Source organism: Nomascus leucogenys, chromosome 3 (genome assembly GCF_006542625.1).
Source record: "Nomascus leucogenys isolate Asia chromosome 3, Asia_NLE_v1, whole genome shotgun sequence".
Classification (NCBI taxonomy): Eukaryota; Metazoa; Chordata; class Mammalia; order Primates; family Hylobatidae; genus Nomascus; species Nomascus leucogenys.
This window is the reverse complement of record NC_044383.1, coordinates 21199144-21212571: the sequence shown is the minus strand read 5'-3', so window position 1 is coordinate 21212571 and position 13428 is coordinate 21199144.

Here is a 13428-nt window from a genome sequence, read left to right as displayed (position 1 = left end):
TAGATATATATCTATATCAATATATATACAAATTTATATAGATAGATATCTATATATAAATTTATATATAGATAAATATCTATCTATATATAGATATCTATATATATATCTATGTATAAATAGATATATATTCTCTTAGAAAGATAGCCGCAGTGTATTGCTAACTGATGAAGCACATCATACAACAATATATCTTAGTATTCCATTTTGTTTGTTTTTTTTTTCAAAAGGAAAGATTACATACAACAAGCCACTAAGAGTGGCTCGCTCTTTGTGATAGGAATTATGGGTGGTTTGTCCTTGCTTTGTTTATATTAATTTTCGTTTTTTGTCTTAATGTCTTTGCAATAAGAAAGAAAAGTGAATATTTTAATTAAAAATAAACCCTACAGAATTGTACTTCCGGAGGGTCGACACAGAAGGTTAAATTCATACTGCCTTAATCCCTCAGTTCAGGAGCACCCCACACTTACAGACACCTGGCTTACCTCTGTAGGCCCTAATTATTCCCTGCCGAGCTCAGCCCCTTCCATTTCTCCATTGCCCTCAGAGACAGAGATGCAGCGGTCCAGGTAATGGCCATTATGAGCTGGAAAATCATTGCCCTAGTTACTAGCTCAATTTGTGTGATGCCTTTGATTGGCTGTAATGGAAAGCCTGAGGTTAAAACCAGGTTGGGGGGTGTGGTGGGTGTTGTAAGGATTGTGGCTGCTGGAGTGGGCACACTGTCCTCTCCTCTATTTTGCTCCCCAGCCCTCCTTCCTTCTAGGGGATTCTTAGGCCTCGAAGTTAACCATATGATTGGGAGAGGCCATGCTATTTCATCGGATGGTGCTTTGGAACAGAAATTGTCTGTGTTTGGCCAGCAGAGGTTCAAAGTGCAGCCCCTTCTGCCTGGGGTAACTTTTTAATTCCTTGCTACTTTGTCCCATCGCTGCTTCGTGAAGAGACTATTACCAAGGGAGGGTTCTTTCTGCCTGATTTGTGGCTTCCTCAATAGTGACCAGGCTAATCTATAAACCAGATGCAAGGCCAGCTGTTCAGCATCCGAGGTCAGATAAGATGAGCTGTATCCAGGATGGTGGGTTTTAGTAAAACCTCCAGCAACTTTCTAGCTGCCCTTCCTCCAGCTCCCCCTTTCTCCCTGCCTCCCTTCAATTTCTAAATCAGTAGCCTGATCAAGTTTAGGTGAAAAGTAAAGGTTTGGCATGTTTGGGCTCTACTTCTCCCCCAGGGAAAAGGTGAGAGGCAGAAAAAGGGGCTTGGCCTAAGTGGAATGCAATGCGGTGAGCCTGTGATCACGTTGGGGGAGAGGCAAAGGGAGCACCTACTGGTGCGTTCCTGGAAAAGGCTTCAGCAAGTCAATAAGACTACATGAGCCTCAGTTTCATTATCTGTGAAACAGGAAAAAGGCAGAGGGCAGAGAGCTCTGACCTTACCAGCCTTCTGCCCTAAGATACTAGGCCTCTGGTGGATTCCTAACAAATGGAAGACAGTATTCCTGGGGGCCCTGCTGGGTGATGACAGCAAGTTTCTCTTCAGTTCCGGCTTACAGGTTCCTAAAGGGGACATCCCTAAAGGTAGAGCACACTGTGTACTCACTATTCTAGAAATAAGAGCAAGTAAACGTGGCTGTGACCTATCAGAGTGTGAACTGCAAACTTCCCCTTGTGTTCTCAGCTCTTACAAACAGCTGTGGTGCCGGTTCTGAAGATGCAGCTTCTACTAGGCAAAAGTTTGAGGAGCCAGAGGAAAGCAGAGTTAAGATCAAACTGGAAGACTGTGGCTCTTAGGGCTGCAACAAAACAAAATCCCCAGGATGCAAATCCTGTCAGTAATCACGCACACAGGCACCCACGACTCCTACAAAGCTGAGGATGAGGTGCGGCCTTGGCTGACTGACAAGAACGCTCTGGTCTTGTTTCTGAAAACGTTTGTGCCAACAGAAGAAAACTCCTCCCTCCTGGAAGCCCTGCCTGTCTCCTCTGTGCTTCAATCATCTGCTATTTATCCTGAGTGGCTGAAACAGACTTTCTCATACCTGTGTCCTAAAGGAATGAGTCTTTGACACCTGAACAAATTGTAGGCTTTAAGCAATACTTTAAACAACCAAGTGTTCTCCCAGATATCACTATAATCTCGGAGGTAGCAGGCTAGTCTGGCCTAATGCCAGATTTCTGAATATTTATTTCACAGTCTCTGTTCCTACTATTTCGTAGTCTCTGCTCCTCCTCCTCTTGCCCCCATTATGCGTTTGCATGAAGAACAAAAACTTTCAGAGGTTGTGAGGAGGAGAAGCAACCACCTGCTCTGGGTACTCAGTATTCAAAGATACGGAATAACTAATAGTGATGTCATTAATTCCAAAGCCACTTTCCATAAAATTTTAGGTTTGCCAAGACACCTTTGCTGTCATAGTGTCCCAAACACTGAGCAAATAAACAATGTGTCCTGGCCGGGAGCAGTGGCTCATGCCTGTAATCCCAGCACTTTGGGAAGCTGAGGCGGGCAGATCACCTGAGGTCAGGAGTTCGAGTCCAGCTTGGTCAACATGGTGAAACCACATCTCTACTAAAAACACAAAAATTAGCTAGGCATAGTGGCAGATGCCTGTAATCCCAGCTACTCAGGAGGCTGAGGCAGGAGAATCACTTGAAACCGGGAAGCAGAGGTTGCAGTGAGCAGAGATCATGCCACTGCATTCCAGCCTGGGCAACAGAGCAAGACTCCTACTCAAAAAAAAAGAAAAAAAGAGTATGTACTAATCCGTCTTTCTCTGGTGATGACACACTCTTGACCCATAGAATGTTTCTCCATCTGGGCAAGTTGGCGATCTGTGTGGCACTGGGCTTGGCATCTGGCAGCTTCTTTCTGGTGGATAGCCATCCATCTAAAGTGAGGCAGGATGTCCCTGACTCCTCCGCCCTCTCCAGTTTCTTGTCTGGAGAAACCAGGAGCCCTCCCACTTCCTGGCATTTCCTCTCTGCTCCTGGTAAAGGCTCTTGAGCCAAGCACGTGGTGTGTCTGTCCCCAGGCTGTGAGTCCAGGGAAGGAAAGCTTGCAAAGCAGAGGATGATATCCTTAAAGGCTTGAAAAGGAGGGAGGTGCTGACATCCCCCTAAGGTACTGGTATTCCTATCTATGGCACAGGAACCCCGGCTTCTCCCACCACCTTCCTGTAGAAGGCAGTGTCACAGAATGGCTGTGAGCACAGGTTTTGGAATGAAAAAAGGTGGCATGGATAAGTTACGTATTATCTGAACCCAATTTCCTCATTCGTAATTACTCTGACAACCTTATGCAAGGATTAAATGAAGTAATAAATGTAAAATACACAGCATATTGCCTGGCATGTAACAATAGCCAGTAAGTGGTAGCAGTTTTATAATAAAGTTTTATTACTCCAGGCAAAAGATCATAAAGTCTGTTGGATGGATTCTGTGTTGACCCTAAGGAACAAATTGCTGCTGCTGCAGAAACCAGAGGAACAGGTAAAAGATGTTGCTGGGACAGGTTTCTAAAGATGCCTGGATTTATAATTGCTAATGTATACATGCACATACATAGTTTTCAAGCATTACGTGGGATGATGAAGCTCTGGCTGGTTTTTAGGGGGAAAAAAGTTCTCCCAGAACAATTACAACATGTTTACTGCTGCCACTGGGCAACACTACCTTTTGCTTATATTCTGTAGGCATTAAGTCAAAGGGCCTTTAGTTTCTTTTTCTTTTTTTTTTTTTTTTAGACTGAGTCTTGCTCTGTCACCCAGGCTGGCATGCAGTGGCATGATCTCGGCTCATTGCAACCTCTGCCTTCCAGGTTCAAGCTATTCTCATGCCTCAGGCCAGGCTGACCCGCCCACCTTGGCCTCCCAAAGTGCTGTGATTACTGGTGTGAGTCACCACGCCTGGCCAGGGCCGTTAGTTTCTAAATCAGCACTGTCCAAAAAAATAACATGAGCAACATATATTATTTAAAATTTTGAACAGTATTGAATTTTCACTCTGAGCCACCCTTTTAATCCCCTGGAAGATAGTGATGTTTCCTATGGGGTGTTGAAGGTTTTGGGAATTTCAACTTGACACCTCTCTCAGTGGCCTCAGTTCTGTCCATCTGATTCTTTAATGCTCTTTGGAAGCTCTTGCTAATAAAGGAACAAGTTGCCCACATCATGACACTGAGAATAATATTTATTTAGCATACTTAAAGCCTGAGATGGGGCTGGGCATGGTGTCTCACGCCCGTAATCCCAGCACTTTGGAAGGCCGAGGCGGGCAGATCACCTGGTCAGGAGTTTGAGACTGGCCTGGCCAACATGGCAAAAACCCTTCCCTACTAAAAATACAAAAATTAGCCTGGTGTGGTGGCAGGTACCTGTAATCCCAGCTACTTGGGAGGCTCAGGTGGGAGAATCGCTTGGACCTGGAAGGTGGAGGTTGCAGTGAGCTGAGATCACACCACTGCACTCCTGCCTGGGCAACAGGGCAAGACTCCACCTGGGGAGGAAAAAAAAGGCTGAGATGGTGCTGCTCATGAGCACATCCTGAGGGTTGAGGGGGATTGGTGTCTACTGGCCCTTCCATGTGTCATGTGTCATGCCCCACCCATTGGAAACCTCAAATCTAAGGCTGAAAGGCAATTTGCTTTGTGTGTGGGGTTCAAGAAAGGGGAGGGGTGCCTGGGGTTGGGGGAGCTTTTTATTGTAATCTGGGCAAACACCATTCTTGTCAGCCAAGTGCTCACACTTGGGTAACACTTTCTTCCCACAAAGAGTAAGCACGTGTTCTCAAGAGCATGCATGCCCAAGCAATTGCTATCATCAGCAGCTACAGTTAAGAGAAAGAGTTGCTGCCATCACTGAGCTGTGGGGTCAGCTTCTTCCTTGTGCCCTGTGAAGTTCCCATGGTGCAGGGTTCACTACAGGGCCCAGAATGGAGCTGTGAGCCCTTGCCACATAGCAGACGGCTAAGCAGACGGCTAAGAAGAAAGAGCTAGGGGGTCGCACAGCTGGGACCCGTGGAGCATTGGCCCCTCCAGTGGAGTGAAGCAAGGCTCTGAGTTGGTAATGGGCTCTACAGCAGGCAGGATGTCCAGGCTGCTAGGGACCCCTTCTTGAGGGGGAAGGTAGCTGTTCCTCCACCCTTGGCATCTGGTCCACATGTCTGGTATTGGGTCTGGCTTCCTGTAGGGCAATGGGTCTTAGTTTTCTTTGAGAGACCAGTAAAAATTCCGAAAAGAAACGCATATATAAACACTTGCTAGGGGGTCTTGGAACAGATGGTACGCAGTCACAGATACGTGCTTGGGCTCTAGACTCAAGACCACCTAAGCTCAAAATCTGACTCTGAGATTTTAGCCAACTGTTAGCTGTGTGCCTTGAAGGTTTAATTAGGCTACCCCCTAGATCTTCTTAGCCGTCTGCTATGCAGCAAGGGCTCACAGCTCCATTCCGGGCCCTGTAGTGAACACTGCACCATGGGAACTTCATGGGGCATGAGGAAGAAGCTGACCCCGCAGCTCAGCGATGGCAGCAACTCTTTCTCTTAACTGTGTTACTTGGCCTGTCTTAGATTTTCCTTTCCTTCTAAATAGCAATAAAAACTTCCATAGGGCTGCTGCACGATTAAATGAGATAGTACTTAAATGTAGTGTTGCCACCACGTGGTAGGAGCTCAGTCATGTTCACCACGTGAAGGCCTTCAGAGAGGATCTGGCATGAAAACCTTGGATCACTGCCCTGTAAATTGTACTCTGAGTGTCATTAGCCTTTTGAAATATCAGATAACCAGGGAAAGGGCGAACATGAAGTTCCATGGCTGATTATGACACCCTGATTATGAGTTAAGGGACTTCGCTCCTTCCTTCTTCCTTCTCATATCTCAGTATACGGATAAACTTCAGAGTCAACTCAGCCATGTGGGAAGCTAAAGGTCGGTGCAACACAGCTGTGTTTTTGCCCACTGCATGCCATCACAACCTCTGCCCTGCTATTCAGCTAACTCTAGGAAGGGACATCTCGCCTCTTTCTTTGTGATCCATCATTGTGAAGTTAACAGGAATAGATCCAGCCCATAGCTCTAGGTCTTTGCTTCTCTTGCCTGTTGAGTCATGTGTTTGACTTGAAAAGACTTGACGTAGAGGTCAAAACAGCCTAAGATCCTTCCTAAATAAGTGTTTCCCATGCTTCACATGTCCCAGCTACTGCAGACGTCATGTGCTTTCCCTTTTCTCTCTGGTCCTCACATTTCTTCTTTGCCCTCACCAAAAATGCTTATGGTAAGCATTATTTTGTGACTGTTCCATCATCTTAATCCAACGAAATATTCTAAAACAAAAGATCTAGAGGTTTAAGATGAATCTTCTAGATTCTGAAGTCAGAGGTTATATTAAAAGGAGAAATCTGGGGCCGGGCATGGTGGCTCACATCTGTAATCCCAGCATTTTGGGAGGCCAAGGCATGTGGATCACTTGAGGTCAGGAGTTCAAGACCAGCCTGGCCAACGTGGTGAAACCCTGTCTCTACTAAAAATGCAACAACAAAACAAAATTAGCTGGGTGTGATGGCAGGTGCCTGTAATCCCAGCTACCCAACAGGCTGAGGCTGGAGAATCTCTTGAACCTAGGGGGCTCCCAGTGTGGGGCCTGCCGAGCCCACACCCACCCGGAACTCATGCTGACCCACAAGCACCGCACGCAGCCCCGGCTCCTGCCCGTGCCTCTCCCTCCACACCTCCCCGTAAGCTGAGGGAGCCAGCTCTGGCCTCAGCCAGCCCAGGCCTCAGCCAGCCCAGGAAGGGGTTCCCACAGTGCAGCAGCGGGCTGAAGGGCTCAAGTGCCACCAAAGTGGGAGCCCAGGCAGAGGAGGTGCCGAGAGCGAGCGAGGGCTGTGAGGGCTGCCAGCACGCTGTCACTTCTCACTTGGGTGGTCAATGGGATGGGGCACCGTGGAGCAGGGGGTGGCGCTCGTCGGGGAGGCTCCAGCCGCACAGGAGCCCATGGCCGTTGGGGGTGGAGGCTCAGGCATGGCAGGCTGCAGGTCCCGAGCCCTGCCCCGTGGGGAGGCAGCTAAGGCCTGGCGAGAAGTTGAGCACAGCAGCTGCTGGCCTAGGTGCTAAGCCCCTCAGTGCCCGGGGCCGGCAGGGCAGTCCCTCTGGTCCGAGTGCGGGGTCCACAGAGCCCATGCCCACCCGGAACTCATGCTGGCCCACAAGCGCCACGCACAGCCCCGGTTCCTGCCCACGCCTCTCCCTCCACACCTCCCTGCAAGCTGAGGGAGCCGGCTCCAGCCTCGGCCAGCCCAGGCAGGGGCTCCCACAGTGCAGCGGCGGGCTGAAGGGCTCCTCAAGTGCCGCCAAAGTGGGAGCCCAGGCAGAGGAGGCACTGAGAGCGAGCCAGGGCAGCCAGCACGCTGTCACCTCTCACTTACTGTATTTGGTCAGGTGGCCAATATCAAAATCAGAAGCTAATACCACTTCCTGTTGACTCTTGTGTGGAGGAGAGACTAGCATATTAAAATAGAAGTCTTCTTAGGTCAGATTCTCATGTGCATTAACTTTTTTTTTTTTTTGAGACGGAGTCTCACTCTGTTGCCCAGGCTGGAGTGCAGCGGCTCTATCTTGGCTCAATGCAACCTCTGCCTCCTGGGGTTCCAGCCATTCTCTTGCCTCAATCTCTGGAGTAGCTGGGACTACAGATGTGTGCCACCACACCTGGTTGATTTTTGTATTTTAGTAGAGATGGGGTTTCACCATGTTGGCCAGGCTGGTCTTGAACTCCTTACCTCAAGTGATCTGCCTGCCTTGGCCTTCCAAAGTGCTGGGGTTACAGGTGTGAGCCACTGTGCCTGGCCCTTTTTTTTTTTTTTAAGACAGGGTCTCACTCCTGTCACTCAGGCAGTGGCAACATCATGGCTCACTGAAGACTTGACTTATTGGGCTCAGGTAATCCTTTCACCTTAGGCTCCTGAACAGCTGGGACTACAGGTCAGTGCCACCACACCATTTAGGTAACGGTCCTCTCTCCAGCCACCCACCTTTGCTGAGCCACAGAGGCCTGGATTCTTCAAAACACAGGATTTTTCTTTTTTTGAGACAGGGTCTTGCTCTGTCACCCAGGCTAAGTGCAGTGGTGCAATCTCAGCTCACTGCAACTTCCACCTTCTGGGCTCAGGTTATCCTCCTACCTCAGCCTCCAGAGTAGCTGAGACTACAGGCATGCACTGCCATACCTAATTTTAAAATTTTTACTAGATATGGGTTTTGCCATATTGCCCAGGCTGGCCTCTTACTCTTGGGCTGAAGTCATCCACCCACTGCAGCCTCCCAAAATGCTAGGATTATAGGCGTGAGCCTCTGCATCCAACCTGGTTCACTAACTCTTTTTTGTTTGTTTGTTTTAGAGATGGAGTTTTGCTCTGTCACGCAGGCTGGAGTGCAGTGGTGCAATCTTGGCTCACTGCAATCTCCACCCTGTGGTTCAAGTGATTCTCCTGCCTCAGCCTCCCAAGTAGCTGGGACTGCAGGCGTGCACCACCATGCTTGACCAAGTTTTGCATTTTTTAAGTAGAGACGGAGTTTCACTATATGTTCACAAGGCTGGTCTCAAACTCCTGACCTCAGGTGATGTGCCCGCCTCGGCCTCCCAAGGTGCTGGGAATACAGGCATGAGCCACTGCACCCAGTCTGTTCATTAACTCTTGAAGTTCACGTTTTTGATACAGAGTCTTAGTCCTTCCTTAGTATGTGAAAGAAAAGGGCTTCTAAGAAGTGGCTAAAGAAGACACAGTTCAATGGGGACTAGGTGTGACAACTACTTGACTGGACTAGGGTCCAGTTGTGTTAAGTAGCTGAACTTCTTTGACACCACACTTACCAGAGAGCAAGATACTCCAAGCCAGTGGTTCCCAAACTTCAGCATCACAATCCCCACAGAGGGCTTGTTAGTTACAACATAGATTTCTGGCTAGAATTTCTAACTCCGTACATCTGATCTGGGGCCCAAGAATCTGCATTTCTAACAATTCCAGGTGATATGGATACTGCTGCTCTGGAGACCACTCTTGGACCACATTTAGGAGCATCTCTGCTTCAAGCAGCTATCATGTCTTCAAAGGGCCCAGCTACTGAAATGTCACAAGGGATTGCATTTGGGGTAGTCTTGGCTATGGTGAGCCTGCAGGTGGGGGAAAAACTTGACACAGAATGGAACTCTTCGGATGCTCCAGGAGAGATGTCCATCTCAAAAAAAAAAAAAAAAAGAAGAAGCATTGCTACTTCATCATGGCTCAGCCATCCTACTCTCTCCTTCTTTTTTTTTGAGATGGAGTCTCACTCTGTCACCCAGGCTGGAGTGCAGTGGTGCGATTTCAGCTCACTGCAACCTCCGCTTCCTGGGTTCAAGCAATTCTCCTGCCTCAGCCTCCAGAGTGGCTGGGATTACAGGCATGCACCATGACGCCTGGCTAATTTTTTTTTTTTTTTTGTATTTTTAGCAGAGACAGGGTTTCACCGTATTGGCCAGGCTGGTCTCGAACTCCTGACTTCAAGTGATCTGCCTGCCTCGGCCTCCCAAAGTGCTGGGATTATAGGCATGAACCACCACGCCCAGCCTCTCTTTCCACTTTGAAGTTCTCTAGTCAGTCACAATTCTCGATTCCAAGATCATTAGGACTGCAAGGCATCATTACTCAACAAAAACAGTGGGTAGAAATGAAAGAAACCCTGGAGATGATGTGCAACCTCTACAGTATAGGTGAGGCCAATGAGGCCTTTTCAGGTGAAAGAAGGCTTCCGGAATCACACAACCAGTCGGTCAAGACAGCGCCTGACTCAGAGTCACGAGAACCCCTGCAGTGCCTTGGCCCCTATGCTGCCCCATTGATCTGTGTATGTTTAGCTACCAGCAGACCTTAGATCCTTGAAACCTTTCTGTGCATCAGGTTTGCAGAAATTCAGGGAAATGCTGCATTAGGTTTCTCTTATGTGTCCGGAATTGGTGGGTTCTTGGTCTCACTGACTTCAAGAATGAAGCCATGGACCCTCGCGGTGAGTGTTACAGTTCTTAAAGGCGGTGTGTCCAGAGTTTGTTCCTTCTGATGTTCAGATGTGTTCAGAGTTTCTTCCTTCTGGTGGGTTCATGGTCTTGCTGGCCCAGGAGTAAAGCTGCAGACCTTTGCAGTGAGTGTTACAGCTCATAAAAGCAGTGCGGACCCAAAGAGTGAGCAGTAGCAAGATTTATTGCAAAGAGCTGAAGAACAAAGCTTCCACAGTGTGGAAAGGACCCCAGTGGGTTGCCACTGCTGGCTCGGGCAGGCTGCTTTTATTCTCTTATCTGTCCCCACCCACATCCTGCTTATTGGTCCATTTTACAGAGAGCCGATTGGTCTGTTTTACAGAGAGCTGATTGGTCCATTTTGACAGGGTGCTGAGTGGTGCATTTACAATCCCTGAGCTAGACACAAAAGTTCTCCATGTCCCCACTAGATTAGCTAGATACAGTGTCGATTGGTGCATTCACAAACCCTGAGCTAGACACAGGGTGCTGATTGGTGTGTTTACAAACCTTGAGCTAGATACGGAGTGCCCATTGGTGTATTTACAATCCCTTAGCTAGACATAAATGTTCTCCAAGTCACCACCAGAGTAGCTAGATACAGAGTGTCCATTGGTGCATTCACAAACCCTGAGCTAGACACAGGGTACTGATTGGTGTGTTTACAAACCTTGAGCTAGATACAGAGTGCCGATTGCTGTATTTATAATCCCTTGGCGAGACATAAAGGTTCTCCAAGTCTCCACCAGACTCAGGAGGGCAGCTGGCTTCACCCAGTGGATCCCGCACCGGGGCCGCAGGTGGAGCTGCCTGCCAGTCCTGCGCCGTGTGCCCACACTCCTCAGCCCTTATGTGTCTGGAATTGGTGGGTTCTTGGTCTCACTGACTTCAAGAATGAAGCCGCGGACCCTCGCGGTGAGTGTTACAGTTCTTAAAGGTGGCATGTCCGGAGTTTGTTCCTTCTGATGTTCGGATGTGTTCAGAGTTTCTTCTTTCTGGTGGGTTCGTGGTCTTGCTGGCTCAGGAGTGAAGCTGCAGACCTTCACCATGTTACAGCTCTTAAGGTGAGGCGTCTGGAATTGTTCATTCCTCCCGGTGGGTTCGTCATCTTGTTGGCTTCAGGAGTGAAGCTGCAGACCTTCACGGTGTTACAGCTCATAAAGGCAGTGTGGACCCAAAGAGTGAGCAGCAGCAGGATTTATTGCAATGAGCTAAAGAACAAAGCTTCCACAGTGTGGAAGGGGACCCGAGCGGGTTGCCACTGCTGGCTCGGGCAGCCTGCTTTTATTCTCTTATCTGGCCCCACCCACATCCTGCTGATTGGTCCATTTTACAGAGAGCTGAGTGGTCTGTTTTGACAGGGTGCTGATTGGTGTGTTTACAATCCCTGAGCTAGACACAAAGGTTCTCCACATCCCCACTAGATTAGCTAGATACAGAGGGTGGACACAAAGGTTCTCCAAGTCCCCACCAGAGTAGCTAGATACAGAGTGTCCATTGGTGCATTCACAAACCCTGAGCTAGACACAGGGTGCTGATTGGTGTGTTTACAAACCTTGAGCTAGATACAGAGTGCCAATTGGTGTATTTACAATCCCTTAGCTAGACATAAAGGTTCTCCAAGTCCCCACCAGTCAGGAGCCAAGCTGGCTTCACCCAGTGGATCCCACACTGGGGCCGCAGGTGGAGCTGCCTGCCAGTCCTGCGCCAGGCGCCTGCACTTCTCAGCCCTTGGGTGGTCGATGGGACTGGGCGCCGCGGAGCAGGGGGCGGTGCTCATCGGGGAGGCTCAGGCCGCACAGGAGCCCACGGAGGGTGGGGGAGGCTCAGGCATGGCAGTCTGCAGGTTCCAAGCCCTGCCCCGCCAGGAGGCAGCTAAGGCCTGGTGAGAAATCGGGCGCAGCGCTGGTGGGCCAGCACTGCTGGGGGACCCAGCACGCCCTCTGCATCCGCTGGCCCGGTTGCTAAGCCCCTCATTGCCCACTGTTTTTGTTGAGTAATGATGCCTTGCAGTCCTAATGATCTTGGAATTGAGAATGGTGACTAGAGAACTTCAAAGTGGAAAGAGAGGCTGGGCGTGGTGGCTCATGCCTATAATCCCAGCACTTCGGGAGGCTGAGGCAGGCAGATCACTTGAAGTCAGGAGTTCGAGACCAGCCTGGCCAACATGGTGAAACCCTGTCTCTGCTAAAAATACAAAAAAAAAAAAAATTAGCCAGGCATCATGGTGCGTGCCTGTAATTCCAGCCACTCCGGAGGCTGAGGCAGGAGAATTGCTTGAACCCAGGAAGCGGAGGTTGCGGTGAGCTGAGATCGCACCACTGCACTCCAGCCAGGGTGACAGAGTGAGACTCCGTCTCAAAAAAAAAAAAAGAAGGAGAGAGTAGGATGGCTGAGCCATGATGAAGTAGCAATGCTTCTTCTTTTTTTTTTTTTTTTTTTTTTTGAGATGGAGTCTCACTCTGTCGCCCAGGCTGGAGTGCAGTGATGGGATCTTGGCTCACTGCAAGCTCCACCTCCCAGGTTCACACCATTCTCCTGCCTCAGCCTCCCAAGTAGCTGGGACTACAGGGGCCCCCACCATGCTCGGCTAATTTTTTGTATATTCAGTAGAGACGGGGTTTCACGGTGTTAGCCAGGAAGCAATGCTTCTTATTCGAGCGCCTTGCTAAATTATGTGTGCTGCGGACTGTGTTCGTGATTCCGAATCCTGAATACAACCCTCCTAGGCTTGTCTCTCAGCCTAGACTCTAGACTGATTTGGCTCATTTGGTTGCCTTGGAGACGTTCTAATTCTGAAGGGGGCAGTGGTCCCTTCTAGAAGATAGCACACCTCTGCTTAGTCTGAATGCACACCTCTGCTTAGTCTGAATTCTAAAGGGGGCAGTGGTCAGAAGATAGCACACCTCTGCTTAGTCTGAATCTTAAAGTTATAGCTTGAGCCAATTGAAGTGGCTTCTCATTTTTCTCTCACTCTGATCTCAAGGAGCCCTTTTTCCTCTAGTAATCTAGACCTTCCTCTTCCTATCACAATCTCAAGGATTGTGCCCCCAGAGCAGATGCAAAGCCCTGTCTACCCCTTCTCCTTCCCCTGAGGTAGAGCTTTCTCGAAGGTTTCTCTTGGTAAACGTTAGCTTTCTGAACTGAGGGCTGTCTTTTTTTTTTTTCCTCTTAAGCCCATTGCATAACAATCTCTTGTTTTAATCTTTTGCCCAACACTGCTTTTCTTACTGTCAGAGGTTACTACAAGTGTTTGAACAGGTAACTTCTACCTTTGAACTTCTATTGCGACAGATTCAAAGGTTCCAGGGGAGTGTGTTGGCCACTCTCAGGACAGTATACAGTAGCTTCGGGTGTGTCCCAGTCAGTCCTAGGAGC